This window comes from Crinia signifera, chromosome 4 (genome assembly GCF_055691185.1).
Source record: "Crinia signifera chromosome 4, ASM5569118v1, whole genome shotgun sequence".
NCBI classification, from domain to species: Eukaryota; Metazoa; Chordata; class Amphibia; order Anura; family Myobatrachidae; genus Crinia; species Crinia signifera.
The window spans coordinates 278,065,040-278,076,264 of record NC_139220.1 but is presented as its reverse complement, the minus strand read 5'-3'; the positions used below and the strand labels follow the sequence as shown (position 1 = coordinate 278,076,264).

The window sequence follows — 11,225 nt, the reverse complement described above, 5'->3', positions numbered from 1 at the left end:
CGCTGCAATCACACCAACGTTTTGGAAGCTGTGCTTTATATCGCAAAGAAAAACTGCAGATATCTGTGGCTGGTACATACCTTGCGGATCTATTTGCAGCCTGCCACTTGAAATGTTGGTCCTGTCACACAGATGGAGCCCCTCTCAGCTCTGTGAGGGCTGGTGATATAGAATTGCCAGCCGTCAGGCCCTGTCATCTGTCAGACATGGGCGCATGAGATGCTCACGCGCCCTGTTCCGACGGAGCTCCCCGCTGCTGTACGATACCTCCCCGTCCGTCATCGCCGAACCCCCCGCCTCCCACACAGCCTGACCTGCCGAGATTACTAGCGTTTGAAACAGCTGTTGTATCAGAAAGAGGAGATCCCTTAAATCAGGCATGTCCAAACTATGGCCCTACAGCTGTTGTGAAAGTCCCATCATGCCTTGCCACAGTTTTGCTATTAGGGAATGCTAACCTATAGCAAGGCATGCTGGGATGCGTAGTTTCACAACAGCTGGAGGGCCACAGTTTGGACATGCCTGCCTTAAGTGGTTTACACACTGGGAGATAAATTGATCAAACTGATGTCATATTGCAAGTGGGTCAGCAGGTATGTATACCCAATGGGCCCAATTCAGACATCATCGCTCCGCCGCAAATTCAGGAAGCGTTCAGTTAAGGAGCCGCCCTGCTAGACTGAAGTCCCACCTTGCTATTCAATGTGCACGCTGTGCGGATATGTCCAAAACCCATCGTACCAGGCTCACCATCTAATGGTTTTTACACTGGCCCACAACTCATCGCAGGCGCCGCGTAGCCCTGGACTTAATTGGCGGTGCAATGGAAAAAGGCATATTCAGGCTGGAGCTGATGTCAAACACCCTTCTAGCATAGTCCCGGACACTCCCAGCGTTTTCCTAGGCACGCCTGCGGTTTTCTTAGCACTCCCACTAAATGGCCAGTTTCCACCCCCAGGTGCCTACTACTGTCAATCACCTTGCAACGGTGTGCATATATAAATAGTTGCAGGATTTAATCACAGGACAGTCTTGTGCATGCGTACAACAGGCCGCACGAATGCGCAGTGTAATCAGCCGCTGTCTGAATCGCAGTTGTGCGATCAGGTCTGAATAGGGCCCAATATGCCTATGAATGATGTCGTTCAGAGACATATTGCATTTGCCATGAAGCACAGCCAAGGCATATCGGGTGTACACACCTGCCGACCTGCTCGCAACATATCATCTGTTCCCTTGAGTGGACGATATACTGCTAAGTCTGTACCCCAGGGTTGCCTACTTTTAAATTCTTTAAGCAGCACTTAGGGGGGCAGGGCCTGATGTAAATGTCATCAAGCCCCGCCCCCCAGTACAGCAAATCCCGCGATTCATGGGTCTTTCAGGAGGGGTCAGGGCTAAAGGACACAATTTGCATCTCTGGGGGGAGAGATATCCGGGAGGGTTGCCCATCTTTCCGGTAGGGCTGGGAAGGGGACATTCCGGGGGAGGATAGGCAGCCCTGGTGTACCCACGTTAAGGGATCTTCTCTATATTGGCACCCCAGCTGATTGGTTATGCTCACAAACACAACATGTATGATTTTCACCAAGTCCATGGGAAAATATGCTGTCAGAAATGAATGTAATATGCTTAAATTGTCACATGCAAGCGGCAAAAAGCAATTGAAGCACCAAGGAATTATTTGAGCTAAAATGTACAGAATAATCGGTACTTATGTAGTAACTGGGCTGCCGATTTCTAAATCGGGTCGGATCGGGAGATCGCATCGCATCGCATGCGACCATGCGATTCGATGCGATGCGATGCGATGCGATGACCCGATTTTTCCATAGGAATCAATGTTAAAATGGACTGAGTCCATTTTAACATGGAATTCAATGGGAAAAATGGGTCCTTTTCATACCCCTACTATCCAAGTGGGCATGGAGTTGGATATAAACCTGTGGCGAGCGTAGCGAGCCACCGAGCCCGAAGCGTGGCGAGCGAAGCGAGCCCCGCGAGGGGACGAATACCGTCCCCTCGCGGGGCTCGCTTCGCTCGCCACGCTTCGGGCTCGGTGGCTCGCTACGCTCGCCACAGGTTTATATCCAACTCCATGCCCACTTGGATAGTAGGGGTATGAAAAGGACCCATTTTTCCATAGGAATCATTTTAACATTGATTCCTATGGAAAAATCGGGTCATCGCATCCGATATCGGATGCGATATCGGATGCGATGCGATGCGATATCGCATCGCATCGCATCTGATTGTATGCCTTAACTTAAGGCATACAATCAAAAAATCGGCAGCCCAGTTACTACATAAGTACCGAATAATCACCTAACAGGCAGAAAAACACACAATGCTCATGTGAGCATTTGGAAATGTGCGGCTTCTAAAATGCTGATGTGACACCAGCTTACATACAACATATGTCTGCTATGCACAAGCAACTGCAGCAAACCACAGTCCCCAAGTTTACTTAGAGATCATTGTGCTCAATTTTCAACTTTCCTGGGAGCAGTTTAAAAAAATGTGAGAATGTGTCACTGTCAGTGGCCCGGTGTTGGTGTCAATGGGGCATAAGTCTGTCGTGATCTCATTAAAATAAAATACCTTTACAAATGACAATTTCATGCTCAAGCAATGAACAGTAGGCAAAGACCAGTGATTGGTTGCAGACTACTAAATTATGGCAGCTGCTGTCAGACACAAAACACTGCTGATTACAATTGCTGACATATAAAATCAAGCCTTATAGAGATATTATTTACAAAACTGGACTTAAGTTGCTTATAGCAACCAATGCGAGTCTGGTATAATCTAGAAAATAGTAACTAGGAGCTAGATTCTCCACTTCTCCTATTTAGAAGATAAGAAGCTCATGTCCCTTACAGGTAGATTAACTGAGACTTCTAAAATAGACAATCTATTACTTTTCAATATTATTCTGCAAAGAAAATGATAGAATCTGGCTGGTTGCTATGGGCAACATTTATTATATGATTTAGAAGCTTTAGTAAATCTACCTCTTACAATCCACAATCCACCCAAAACAAAAACTGAATATTCTCTGCAGTAGATTGAATATAGCAAAATAAACCCTATGGGGTAACACCCTCTCTGTGACATAAATAAACCCCGAAACATCTACGTTAGTAACAAAGGTCGGAATGTTCATGCAACAGCCAGGAAATGCACTTATTGATTCCTGCCATAACATTCCCTTAACCGGGAGGACTGCTACCACCAGAAGAACGTTAGCAGGCGGCACATGGCACCAAGGCATACCTGCCTACTCTATGGTATCAGCCAGGAGCTCCGGAAAAGCGGGTGGCACTCCCGCCTCCCCACCTGGGAAAGTAGGCTCCCACATTCCGCTTCCCGTCCATCCACATGCACAGCCATGCTACCGATCAGACAGAAGGGGCGGGCGATGACACAATCCCATTGCCATGCTCCCATTCTGCCTCCACCACGCCCCCTGCTGAGGAACATGGATGCTCCCTCTCGGGAGCAGCACCAGGGTGGAGGGAGAGCCTAAAAAAATTGGATGACATAGGGGCAGATGTATTAAGCCTTAACAAGAGATAAATTCAAGTGTGATAAGGAGAGATAAATGTCCAGCCAATCAGCTCCTTACTGAATTTTTTTAAACACAGCCTGTACAATGGCAGTTAGCAGGTGATTGGCTGGACATTTATCTCTCCTTATCACCCTTGCATTTATCTCTTGTTACGGCTTAATACATCTGCCCCATAGTGACAAACATTGTGTCTTTATTGATAACATGGCATCCCTCCACTGTGCCCCGGCACTGACAGCTTCTTATCTGGTCGATGATGTCACTTCCTGGCACATACTTCCAAGAAGAGAAGACACCTTCCTGCCTTCTCTTTACTGTAGATGAGTGGGTGGATGGGAGTTGTTGAGGGGGCACACCGGATTCCCAGAACTCACAAAGCAGCCATCACTCTTATACGTGGAAATGAGAATTTGCTTAATACTCTAGCAGGGTAACTTTACTAAAGCTTCTAAAAATGAAAAGAGGTGATGTTGCCCATAGCAACCCATCTGATTCTGTCTATAATTTCTCTATTGCATCCTAGAAAATGATAGACAGAATCTGATTGGTTGGTCATTTTTTTAGAAGCTTTAGCAAATTTACCCCTATCACGTCTATACTTCACCATAATAAAATCCCAGTACCAGCTTTCAATCAGGTTGGACTTACCCATTCAGTGTCGCTGTGAATCAGATTGCCAGTCTCTTTACGACACAGGCTTGTACTCCTGCAGGAGAACATAAGGCTGCAGGTTATGGTGTATAAAGCAGGACAGGGGAAAAAAAAAAGTAGAATACAGTGGCAAAATGTAATACCCTGCAATATTCCAGCTGTCTGGGAATCCCTGCTGGTCTGCCTGTATTTTTAAGTGGAAATCATTTGAAAGGCAAAACCGACCTTGTTTTGCAATGTAAATGCTTTAAAAATATGGTCTGACTCACAGGAAAAGCCTACATCTCATAGGGGCCCATTTACCATTGAATATTTGCCTATAATTCCCTGAAAAAAACACGTTTTCTGGGGTTAATTGGAATTATTACGTACCATTGAATGATTTAACGTTAACTCTACATCCCCATACACACCTTTTGATCAACATTATTTATAATATTGCTTATTGTGAAATCCCCCCAAAATACCAACCAACCAGCACTTAACTGTTACAGGCTATGTTTGTAAACTGAGAGTTAGGAGCTCATAGGCAAACGCTGGGGGGGGGGGGGGGGTACTGGTTGCCCGGAAACCCCCCTCCTCTTGGCAAGTGCCTTAAATTATGAAAACAGTAGCACTGGTATATAATATGATCACTAGGGCTGCCACCACATCATGCAGTGTAAGGGACAGAGCAGAGCTTCTGCACATGCCCAGTGTACCAGCTTCTTTTACCACATTTACTGTACCGATCTGAGCCGTCAAACATCACACTGGACCAGAGAGCAGCTGCCAGGAGGAAGAGATGGGAGCCTTACCATGAAGTGGGAGATTGTGAGCTTAGAAAGTGTAGGACTGGTTCTATTAGGTTTGTGTATTTATATATTATGATAGGTTTAAACATTTCCTGACCGTTATCTTATTTAAATGTTTAACCGCTTTGATAAGTTTGAGGAGTCCTTAAGGCATACAAACTGGAAAAAATTATTCAGAGGTATGGATACTGCTAAAAGGTGGCAAACTTAAAAAAAATACTGCAGGAGGGAACTGATAAATTTATTCCTAGGATAAAAAAAAAGAACAAATGTCAAAATAAAGCCAATATGGCTTAATGGCAAAGTCAAATTTGAAATGGCTAAAAAAAGGAGGGCAATCAAAGCGTTTAAACAAGATGGGACACCCCAATCATTTGCCGCATATAAATAATATACCATATACTCAAGCTGACTTTTTCAGCACATTTTGTATGCTGAAAAAGTCCCCCTCGGTTTATACTTGAGTGAGCAGTGGCAGACTGGTAGTGCAGTGCAGCGAGGAGAACAATCAGCGCTAGCAGCAAGGTGAGCACTGGAGAGGGAATGGGCAGGGCTCGACAAATCCTGGTGCCATCATGATGGCGTGCCTCAATTTCCCCCTGAGGCACCGGGCGAGGAGAGGTCCCGGCAGTACAGCACTGCAGGCAGCTTGCCCTCCTGCCCGGCGCACGCACTCCGCTCAAGCCCCAGGAGCAGCTTGGCTGCTTGCCAGAATTGCAAAGTGGCCCACTGGATGGCTCCGGCCCCAGCCCAGTCTCCACCAATGTCGGCATTTGCCCAGGCCATCACCACTCCCACCGCAGAGCTGCAATGACTGAGAGTCACAGATGACGAGTCTAACACCGAAAGCGAACAGTGAATGCCGGCCAGTTCTCCGTTTCATGCTCGCTGCAATTCGGTGGTGTATTTCAATGGGGTTTTCACTGGGATTCGCCAAGAGTGTATTCAATGATAGGATGGTGAATTGCTTTCTCCCTGATTTTTGGCATGATTCACCATTTTGCATTTGACATCTTTTTAAGGTGAACTGGAAAGTGATCTTTTAAAATAAAGGGGTTTTTTTTTGGTGTAAAAAAAAAAAAACAGATTTTTTTTCTGTGAAGGGTCATGCTATTTTTATTCATGTGCTTGAAGCACATAAATATATATTTCATTTTTATTTTTTTAACAATTTTTTTTTTGTACACATTCGCCAGCATGGGGCCGGGAGCCGCTCATTAGATATTTCCTTCCTGCCTCCGTCCCCCGGTGGTTAACATTTGCCAGCAGGGGCAGCGAGCCCCTGCTGCATTGAATGCGGTGACAGGGAGGGCTGGCAGCGAATGCTGCAGCCCTCCTGAACCCTGCGAATGTGCAGCGAATCCTAAACAGGATTCGCTGCACATGGAGAATAAAAACATTGAATACTCCCCTATGTGGGCAGTGGGTGACATACAATCCCCAGGTTCGGTTGTCTTATTGCTTTTAATATTTTCACCCACATTATCTCCTTGGCTAAGTATAATTATATTACTAGGTTGATATGTGTAGGGGCAGCACACAAGATGGCTGATGTTAATATGTGTAGGGGCACTTTAATTATGTCTGTCTCCTACACTTTCATAATGGCTCCTAGATTACAGTATTGCAGTTATGTATTTTATGTCTGTCTGTATAGCTGCTGCATTTCCCACTCGAGTCAATAAGTTTTCCCAGTTTAGGTGCCTCGGCTTATATTCGGGTTGACTTATACTTGAGTATATACGGTAATAAGAAATACAATCATGATGGCTAAATTAGAGACTGAACGTAAAATAGCTGCAGATAGCATATCTAATCCCAAAAAATTCTAGTTATATAAACGGGAAAGGGTTAAGGAAGGAAAATATTGGCCCACGAAAAAATAAGCAGGGTACCCTGGTAATAGGAGAAAAAAGATAAAGTGGAAATATTCGGTACTTATGTAATATCTGGGCTCCCGTTTTTCTTATGAGACCACGTCCGCTCGCCACGCTTCGGGCACGGTGGCTCGCTGCGCTCGCCACACTATATAAAATCAACTCCATGCGTAGTTGGATAGTAGGGGTATGAAAAAATGGGGTGCATTTAACATGGGAGCCCAGATAATACATAAGTAACAAATATTCAATTAATTATTTTTGCTTCGGTATTTACAAAAGGAAGAATCTTCAGAGATTCTCCCACAGATTGAAAGCTAAGCTCTTGAATGCTGCAAAACTGTAAGTTTGAGTGAAGAAATCGTCAAAAATAGATTACAGGACCTAAATAGTAACAAATCTCCTGGCCCGGCCGAAATACACCCTAGGAGACAAAAAGTATTGAGTTCTGTCATAGAAATACCGTTATATCTTATATTCAATGAATCAATAAAATCAGCGACGGTATCAAGTAACTGGCGTATAGCTAACGTAGTACCAATATGGAAGAAAGGTAGCAAAACTGACCCTGAAAATTATAGACTGGTCAGCCTTACATCCATTATGGGAAAAATATTAGAAGGAATAACAAGAGATAGTATCCAAAATTTCTTAGAACAGGAGAAGATAAGTAAGGCTCAGCATGGGTTCGTCAAAAATAGATCATGCCAGTCTAATTTAATTAGCTTCTATGAAGAAGTCAGTAGGGGGGTAGACTTAGGGAAATCTGTTGATGTAATACTTCTTGATTTCGCTCAAGCTTTTGACACGGTGACTCATAAAAGGTTATTAATAAAACTAGGTAACTAGGAGATAAAATCTGTAATTGGATTAAAACCTGGTTGCACAATCAGGGACAGAGAGAGTGGTAGTAAATGGTATACATTCCAGCAGGGGTGCCGAGAGAGAGGGGGAGCAGGTACAGTTTACCCGGGCCCAGGCCTGTCAGGGGGGCCCAGGTCTGGACACACAGTTTTTTTTTATTTGGTGGCGAGTGCGCTGGGTCTAAGTGCACCGTAATCAACTTTTCAGTGGCGGCATTGGGAGTGCGGATGTGGGTGGACGTGGACCAGCATGGGGGCAGCAGCATCACAGAGGTCCTTCCGCTCTCCGACCCCAGGGCCTGCTAAGAGACCGCCACGTGATTTGGGAGTTTGCTCCTGACAGAACATGTTAACACCTGGCAGAGCATGTAACTCTGGGCAAAGCATCTAACCCTGTGCAGAGCATGTAACCCCGTGCAGAGCATGTAACCCCTGGCAGAACATGTAACCCCGGGCAGAGCATGTAACTCCAGGCAGAGCATGTAACCCCTGGCAGAACATGTAACCCCGGGCAGAGCATGTAACTCCAGGCAGAGCATGTAACCCATGGCAGAGCATGTTAACCCCTGGCAGAGCATGTAACCCAGTGCAGAGCATGTAACCCCTGGCAGAACATGTAACCCCTGGCAGAGCAGGTAACTCCAGGCAGAGCATGTTAACCCCTGGCAGAGCAGGTTAATCCCATGGCAAAGAGCATGTTAACCCCTGGCAGAGCATGTTAACCCCTGGCAGAACATTTAATTCCGGGCAGAGCATGTAACCCCTGGCAGAGCATGTAACCCCTGGCAGAGCATGTAACTCTGTGCAGAGGATGTAACCCCTGGCAGAACATGTAACCCCTGGCTGAGCATGTAACTCCAGGCAGAGCATGTAACCCATGGCAGAGTATATAACTCCAGGCAGAGCATGTAGACCCATGGCATTCAGCATGTTAACCCCTGGTAGAGCATGTTAACCCCTGGCATCAAGCATGAAGCCCATAGCAATGAGCATTTAGGTAAGTGGAACTTACAGTACAGGTATGTGGCATAATATGTGTGGTATTATATGTAATAGACATTACAGTGTGTGGCATAATATGCAATGAGCATTATGGTGTGTGGAATAATGTGTAATGGGCATTATGGCATGTGGTAAACTATGTAATAGGTATTACAGTGTATGGTATAATGTGTAATGGCCACTACGGTGTGGCATAACGTGTAATTAGCATTATGGCATGTGGTATAATATGTAATGGCAATATGTAATGGCATACTTTTGCGCGGCGGAGCAGCGCGCGCTCCCGCAAAGGGGGCGCGGCCTCAAGAAAACAGGGCATGGCCTCGCGGGATGATGCGTCCTCCGGCCACGCCCCTGTTTTCGCCGCTCGTCGGCACTGAATAGATGCTGTGCGCATGCGCACAGCATCTATTATGGCAGGCCGGGGGGCTCCCAACTGTCCCCCCCACCGCGGGACAATGGCGGCCCCGGACGGGACGTGGGAACGTCCCCGAATATCGGGACGTTCCCGCGGTAAGCGAGACAGTTGGGAGGTATGTAATGGGTGTGTGACATGTGTAATAGGCATTAAGGTGTAAATTTTTGTCCCTGTATCCACCTTGGAAGCAGTGGCATAACAAGGGTCAACAGAGTGCGGGGAGCTCCGTCCGTGGGGGCCCCAGGAAGTTGTTGTACCGGGGCCCAGGATTTCTCTTGGCAGCCCTGCATTCCAGCTGGGGTAAGGTCCAAAGTGGAGTCCCACAAGGTTCAATATTGGGACCCAACTTGTTTAATGTATTCATTAATGATATAGGTAGTGGCAGAGAGTAAGATTGAAATATTTGGGGATGACATGTAGGGGGAAATTTACCAATATGAAAAACCTAGTTTTTCGTATTGGTATTTTCCCTACGACTGCATACGACTGTTTAAGTCGTATGCAAAGTCGTGTTCCGGAGGATCAGTTACAAAGCAGTCATATACGACTGCTTTGTAACCCTCCGATGGTGTAATGATTCGTATTAGCGGCCGTATATACGGCTGCTAATACGAATTATTTCTAGCAGTCTGCACGGATCAGTCAGATCCGTGCAGGCTGCATGGTGTAAAAAAAATAGAAAAAAAAATAAATAAAAAAAAAAAACGGCGTGGGGTCCCCCCCACAGCCGAAACCAGCACCAGGCTGACAGAGCCTGGAGCCGGTAATTAAAAATCAGGGAACCCGACAAATAGGGGTTCCCTGATTTTTAACAACCAGCCCCAGGCTCCTGCTCCGGGGCTGGTTCCCAAAATACGGGGGACAAAATGACTAGGGGTCCCCCGTATTTCAAGAACCAGCCCCAGGCAAAACCAGCCAGCGGGTAATGCCACAGCCGGGGGGAGACTTTTTATGCAAGTCCCCCCGGCCAAAGCATTAACCCTACCGACCAGTCAGCCTGGCCAGGGGCCCTGGGGGAGTGGGGACCCCCCCAATAAAGGGGTCCCCCCCCTCCAGGACTTACCTGACCAGGCTGAAGCCTGGTGCTGTCCTCGATGCCCCTCGGCTCCTGATTGGCCTGCTAGGCGGCCAATAGAATTCAGTCTGAGGAGAGGCGCCGAATATGAAACTTCAGCATCTCTCCTCAGCGCGATGCACGGACAGCGGAGACAGCGGGGACCGGCGACAGCAGGAAGATTACCTGGACTACGTCGGATCAAGAGAAGACTTCTTCAGCGCAGGAACAGGTGAGTAGGATTTCCTTCCACAGCTCCAACATGGATTTCTTCGGACCCGGACACCGCCATGGACCTGGAGGACGACACGGACCGTCGACATGGACCTGGAGGACGACGCAGACAGCCGACATGGACCTGGAGGACGACACAGGACATCAGGACCAGGGCTACCTACGGGATCAAGAAAAGTAAGTATCAGTATGTATGTAATGTGTGTATTAAACTTTTATTTAAAACGGGTGTCAGTGTGTTTTATTTAACTATTTTTTTTACGGTGGCACTACAAGACCCAGCGGGCCCTTTAATGCCCAGCAGGCTGGGACTTGTGGTTATCCAAGTCCCAGCTTGCTGGGGAGGCTTGCTGGCACTTGTAGTGCCACAGTAAAAAACAATGGTTTTTATTCTATTTTTTACACAAAACCATCAGCTCGATGCCCACCGCCCAGGGGCATCGAGGACAGCACCAGGCTTCAGCCTGGTCAGGTAAGTCCTGGAGGGGGGGGACCCCTTCATTGGGGGGGTCCCCACTCCCCCAGGGCCCCTGGCCAGGCTGACTGGTCGGTAGGGAGAATGTTTTGGCCGCGGGACCTTATATTATAAGTGTCCCCCGGCTGTGACATTACCCTGCCGGCTGGTTGTGCCTGGGGCTGGTTCTTTAAATACGGGGGACCCCTACTCATTTTGTCCCCCGTATTTTGGGAACCAGCCCCGGACCTGGAGCCTGGGGCTGGTTGTTAAAAATCGGGGAACCCCTATTTGTCGGGCTCCCTGA

General features: G+C 47.1%; 1 long non-coding RNA gene across 1 annotated transcript in view; it reads right to left on the bottom strand.

Moving 5' to 3' along the window:
• Positions 1 to 10,618, bottom strand: part of LOC146072612 (uncharacterized) — a 60,629-nt gene extending 50,011 nt beyond the window's left edge. The window contains exons 1-2 of the long non-coding RNA XR_014473216.1: positions 10,417 to 10,618; positions 4,220 to 4,277 (exon numbers count right to left, since the gene is read on the bottom strand). This is a non-coding gene — a long non-coding RNA (uncharacterized LOC146072612). The remainder of the gene's footprint in view (positions 1 to 4,219; positions 4,278 to 10,416) is intronic.
• Positions 10,619 to 11,225: the final 607 nt, after the last annotated feature.